The sequence below is a fragment of the Phoenix dactylifera genome, unplaced genomic scaffold (assembly GCF_009389715.1).
Source record: "Phoenix dactylifera cultivar Barhee BC4 unplaced genomic scaffold, palm_55x_up_171113_PBpolish2nd_filt_p 000648F, whole genome shotgun sequence".
Taxonomy (NCBI): Eukaryota; Viridiplantae; Streptophyta; class Magnoliopsida; order Arecales; family Arecaceae; genus Phoenix; species Phoenix dactylifera.
Window position 1 is genome coordinate 128424 of NW_024068038.1, and position 6793 is coordinate 135216.

The 6793-nt window shown below is 40.7% G+C and overlaps 1 non-coding gene across 1 annotated transcript; it reads left to right on the plus strand.

The window, feature by feature from the left end:
* The first annotated feature begins 4586 nt into the window (after window positions 1–4586).
* On the plus strand, window positions 4587–4658 carry TRNAC-GCA. The gene has a single exon. It is a non-coding gene; the product is annotated as a tRNA-Cys (tRNA).
* Window positions 4659–6793: the final 2135 nt, after the last annotated feature.

Below are 6793 nucleotides of genomic sequence, written 5' to 3' on the forward strand. Positions count from 1 at the left end.
AGGAGGGCCGAGAAGGGGGAAGCCCACCGGAGGGCTCCGACACCTTCCCCGCTTGCGTCGGCGGCCCACGCGAGGGCTCCGTCGCCTTCCCCGACCGTGGCACTTGCTCCCGTGGCTGCCGGGCGCGGGAAGTCACCAACCACGGGCCATAGATCGGCCCGGGAGCCACCTCCCCCGGTAGGCTCACTCCCGTCGTCGCCGGAACCCCAAATGGGCATCCTAGCTCGAGGTGGCCGATCCTACCACACTGCTCGCAGAAATCCGGGATATTCTCGAAGACGAACGGCTGCCAGAGAGCCTTCGTCCTTCCGAGTATCCGGATTCCGGGGAGGAGGGGGGCGGAGGCGTCAATCGCCACCTTGACACGCGCAAACCCCATGGCACGGCGTCCCTCCGTGACACCATCCACTGCCAAAGGCCGCCCTGCCTTGGCAGCTATATCCATGATGGTCGAAGTCGACCAGTATTCTGGAGGAAGCCCGGGCAGCCGGAGCCAGACCACCGCCGTGTTCACCGGATTTTCCCTAGGTAAGAAATCCGGCGACCACGGCTCCAGGGCAAGAAGTTGCCCCGCCACCACCCAGGGCCCCTCCACCAGGGCACGGTCCCGGCCCTCCGGCGACCTAAACCGCAGTGCGAAGTGGTCCTCAGCGAGGGAGACCGCCACCACTTCGCCTGCATTCTTGAGCCGGGCGGCCACGTCCTTGGCCACCCACTCGACCGGCACCCGCCGACCAAGGCTCCGGCCAACCACGGCGAGGCCATCCCACTCCCGGCGTGCCGCCTCGATGGGCTCCCCCGGGAGCTCAAAGACTGACGAGAAGTGGTGGCTCAAGCGAGCCACCTCCGACTCCGTCAGCCGGTGAGTAACCCATGGTCCAGGCCGAGCCCGGCCAACGGGCCGCTCCCCTTTCCCCCCCAATAGCGTACCTTTCTCTTGAGCAGCGACCTGCGCCCACGTCCTCTTCATCGGCTCCGCGGGCAGCTCCGTCGGACCATTTCCATCCACCGTCGGCGCCCCCGACGCCTGCTCCCCTACCGAGCCCGTCGCTCCCACCAACGGCTGCTTCCCCTTCTTCCGGCCCATTCGCACCTGAAAAGAAAAGAACCCTCGAACCAGGGCAGGCAATAGCTAGCCCGCCTCGTTCTCCGCCACCGAACACCGGCCAGCAGCAGAGCACTCCGACCACCGGTGAAGATAGCCGTTACTGAATTTTCTCTCTCCTCAGAGTTTCTCACTCTAAAGAGTCGTTTCTTCCCTATTTTGACTATCTTTTTGCATCAGAAGAGTTTACCTAAAATGACATAAAATAGTTTCAAGATACGATAGAAGAAAGATTATGAGTTGAAGACTATAACCCACAATTTATCAAAGAAAATATGCTATCTTTTATATATTTATTTCTTGCAATAGTGTAATTTCTCCGAGAGAAACTATTTTCAGGTATCCTTGTTTGCATGATGCCACTTGTTGCACTCTAGAAAAAAAGACATTTCTCGCATTCAAGCCATCAAGAAAATTAATTAGAACATAGGTTAAAAATCTATCAGAAAGAATAACTGCTTAACTTTAACTGGTTAATTAATTAATATATAAGTTTTAGAATAATTGGTTTGCTCTAACTATTTAGTTGATAGAATTTCTGCATAAATATATTGTCAATGTATACCTCCTGCAGTATAATGAAAACATGAACTTTTATTGAGCCATTAATGAAATTATAATAGGTAGACCAAGATATGAACACGTTATAATCTATATCTTATATTTTTAAAACAGCCATAATCATAATTTGTAACCTCCGATGAAGCAATCATAACCATAAATATTTTACTATAATCATAAATTGATCAAGCCATTCTCTTGTTCCACTACTTATGACTTCAATAAATCAAATTTTTATTAATTAAATAAACAGTCAAAGAAAAGATAACCATTGGATTTAATTGCTTATCATCATATTTTTGATCAATCAACTATGATTTTGATCCATAATTTCAGTTGCTTAATTAATCATAACCTTGAACAATCTGTCATAAATAGCATAAAATCATTTAATCATAGCTCTTGGTATATCGGCTGCGACTTCAGTGATTTGAGTTTCAATTTTTTTAATCATTTCTCATGGTAATCCTTTTTTTCATTGATTTGCAAAACTATATCGAAGGTCCCCGATGGATCACCTTGCAAGCATTATGATATAGATAAAAAGTAGGTCATCATGTTAAACAAAGTTTAAATGATGAAAAATAGAAGTCATAGCTAGGTTTATGACACAAAAGCACTCTACAGGCAAAAGGACTACAAGACCAAGGTTACTTGTATGGATGAATCTAAAGCTATTATTTGGTAAGTGGTGGATCAAAGACTCCACAAGTTATTTCTCTTCCCAGTAACATAGAAGTGATTTCATGAACACCTCAGGGTTCAGAAAGGCCCTTAGCTGACGCTTATGCCCCTTCAAAACTGCATTCAGAATGGTTCTCCCCAGGTGGCATTGGACTATAGAGCATAGGCTGATACTGGCTGCCATGAGAATGCCGACTTCGTGTAATGATAGTTCTTCTTGTAGCTCTTTAGCGAGCCTTCCGACCCTAAAACCGGCAGAAAGCAACTGGAGAAATTAGAACATGTTTTAACCATCCTCTCTCTGTGATTTGGGTAGAGCCAAATCCAGCTTACTTTATTCACTCTGATTTTATAATCTCCAATTGATTTAATTATAGATGGACGACAGAGAGTGGGATCTCTCCCGGCCCACTGATTAAGGTAAAATCTAGTCTGTTAATTTTTTAAATTAATTATTTATTATTTTGATAGGCTAGATTTGATAAATTAGATCTCAGAAAATCTAAAAAATTAGAGCATAACTGTTTAAATCGATAATGAGGATGGTTTCTGAATTTTATAGCTCCAAATATTGGCTTGGAGTTAACGGGATGTTCTTGATGTTCGGTGAGATAAGCTAACACATTAGGTTGAATTTTGCTGCTGATAGAGATAAGGATCTCTAACTACAACCATCTATATAATTATAGACATTTTGTATCATGCGCGGAAAATTAGGGATATTTTATGTTACCTATATCGTAAATTTTGATTTTCTATGATACTAAATTATGCATTGGGTAGATCTTAGCTACTTATACAGAATCAAGAAACTAAAATAATACCTTCCTACTGGTCTTCTTGAGTGAGATCATAGGTTGTTACAATGGTATCCCTGTAGATTTGACCCATGGCTTATGTGAACTAGAGGATACTACAGCACGGAAATATCAGAGTTGACCACGGATCGATTGTGATGCTTGTGATTTGATTTGAATAGATTTGGACCTTTAACCTAGCGAGAATGCTAGAGCTCAAATGGGGAAGGATCCGTGCGGATGTGTGTTTAGTCTCGTATCAGCTATGCACTAGATAGATCTTGAGTATTTATACAAAGCTAACAAGCTTAAATAAAACTTCCGACTAAAATTTTTGGAGGAGATCCTAGATTATTACAATTAGCTACATAATCATGTATTGCTATTAACTTCCATCAATCAATCATATGGATATTTCTTTACCAACAATGATTAACCTAGTGCCGATGCACGAAGACATCCTCATTATCAGGTACGATAGACTTGATATTCCAGAATTTCGTAAAAAATTTATCAAAACAGTTTGGTCTGCAAAATACAGCAAGATAGACAGGGCACCATGATGCAAGAGGGGGTGAAGTGCTCTCTGGTGCTGACATTTGAGGAGCAAAGACTTAGTTCCGTTTTGTACCTATAGATAACATAGTCAGAGCATCAATTAATCAACAAAAAAGGGAAAAATAACAATGAACTCAAAAAAAAAAAAGACCATCTTTATGAACTCAACCAATGACTTGTCATATCTCGTAAACTAATTATTGGAATAAATCTTGTATTTTATATATTTAGAATGAAAATAGAAGCCATGAATATATAATTTTGTAAGCAGAAGAAAATTCTAGCTATGTGACTAAGAATTGCTGATATATTTCAGGTAAATCCTATGAAAAAAAAGGAAATTTTTGATTCCTTTCTCCCAAGTACCATCTGTGATGGCTTTCTAGACGCTCCCACAAATTTCCTAGCATCTCTTGTTACCAAGGCCTCCTCAAATCTTCATTGCATTAGCCATACCATCTTAATAATTTCTCCATCACCATCTCATCAACTGGTGCAAATTCTGTTCCTCCTCTAGTATACCCGTTCTCTCTCTATCCATGAAGATTTTACCTCACTTTTGTCTCAAAATTCACGTTTTGGTCATATCCATGTTATATGAATTTAATTCCAAACATTCAGAGCCATATAGCATCATGTTGCCATATTGCCATCTAACAAAATTTCAACATAACTCACCAAGGAATGCATTAATTATACCAAATACTGAAATAACATGTTTCTACTTCATCTCTCTGTCTCTAAATTCTATTCCATGGCAAAATTTCCCCATTCCTTTTGTGACTAGATCCAATATATCAATCCAATCACATTATGCATGAGCCACATCACAACAAGATAAGCGAAATTAAGAAATGATGTGAGAACATTAAAGTACACAGGGGTCCTTAGCTCAGTGGTAGAGCATTTGACTGCAGATCAAGAGGTCACCGGTTCGAACCCGGTAGGGCCCTTAATAAATTCTTTATTTTTAGCTTGTTTTTCGATTCCTTTTGTCGTATGCTCCTCTCGTCTTCCGGTTTTTTTTTTTTTTTTTCTAATGCTCCTCTCGTCTTATTAGCTTTGTTTCATTGCTTCCACAACAACCATCACACTGTAGCTACCATGCAATCCCAAGCTTTTCCAATGAGAATTTTTTTGAGGTACTCCATTTCCAGTCTTTCCTTGGTGATATGGCGAGAATCTATAATAGAGAGTAAGAGTTCAAACTCTTCGTTATCTCTCTGAATGAAAGAGTTAACAGTCCGATACTCTGTTGAAAATTTTCCATGAATCTTGCCACAGATATGAAAAGATCCCTATGCATGAGAAAGGTATTTGGCATAAGATTCGTTCATGGCTTGCTTGCTGCCCACTCATCGAGCCAAAAGGCAATTTGTCCTCCATTTCCGATCCCAAACGAGATGCTCAAGAAGAAGAAGGTTCTTATTTTTTGAGTTACTCCATTTCCTGTCTTCCCTTGGTGATATGGCGAGAATCTGTAATAGTGAGTAAGAGTTCAAACACTTTTTTTTTTAAGGTCAAAACAGTATTTCATTTCATATATCTCTAACGTGAATACAATCAGACATATCAAAAGAAAGTAAACAAAATAAACAGTATGGGGTGCAATCTAGGCTAGTCCAGAGAATTTTCCAAGAGTGCCGGACAACATAAGAGGCGACCCAGTCGGCTGCACTGTTCGCCTTCCGATATATATGAGCAATCTAATAGGAGGTCAGCTCCCGCACCAATTTGCGTGTGTTCTATATTAGAGGATGACCATCCTCATACGTGTCCACTCCTCGTATCCAGGTATATATACATGTTTCATATTAGGGGAGCTGATTTTTGGTTTTTCTTATCTGGATCCATCTATAAAAGGAGGCCTAAGGTACCAGGTATATATTACAACACATATCATGAAAGAATATATATATATATATATATATATATATATATATATATATATATATATATATATATATATATATATATATATATATATATACTCTCTACTCTCTCTCTACTTTCCATGTCTCCTCTCTCTCCTCCTGTTGTTCTATAGAGCTCCGTGTAACTTAAGCATCGAACGGCTTCTATCCAGATCAGCTCTTGCAACCTTCAAGCTTTTCTTCTTTACCATACATAGGATGAAAGCGTATATCGGATCTTCATCTCCATGCCTAGATCTATCAGTGATTTTCCACCTACTAGATCGAGTATTAATTGGTGGTAACAAAAAGTAACCAAAATTAGCAAAAGATTAAGCATAGACAAAGCTAGCATCCCATCTATCGTTCAAAATCCAGCATTTGGATCATTTCCAAATCAAGGTGCATAAAATTCCAACCCATGGCATGATGCATGGTTAATGTTGCGCAGGAGAATCAAAAATGATCCAATTATAAATTGTGCTGTTTTATCCTACCCCTTGCAAGTCATTTGTTGCACCCAAAAGATCCATTAATTTCATTTTGGCCTTTATCTACTAAGCCATGATTTGGAACAAGAGAAATGATCCAATCCATATCATGACCTCAAATGACTACCATCAAGAGAAGCATATACTTCTTTCTAGCCAAAGGCATGATCTACGGTCAATGCTGCATTAGACAATCAAAAATTCCAATGTGCATACAATCTATATTCTTTCACTGTACATGCTGTATTTTGTTGCTACAGTCTTCACCGGGTATAGTTCTTTTGGACTTTATCCAGTAAGGTCCACATCTGGAAAAGTAGTGTGATTTTGCTGCCCCAATTCCTGGTTATGCCCTTAGATGATACCACTGGAAACAGCACGTACGTTAAAGCCAAATGATTCTTTCTAAAGTTAGGTTCCAAAATCGAAATTCAGTGAAATGAACATGCATGGGCCTACGTAGATTAATTAGAACGATCGGTGAGCTCTGATATCATGTTAAGTTCTTATCTAAAATTTTAGGTATTTAGATGGATAAGTCCAAGAGTATATAAGCACGACGAGTGTATGTTCTTAGGACTATTATTCCTCGACATCAAAACCGCGTCCCCTATGACTGCATTGATTTCTATGAAACTGGAGAAAGCAAGGATGCTAAGATATCCACCAGGAGAGCAGCTGTGA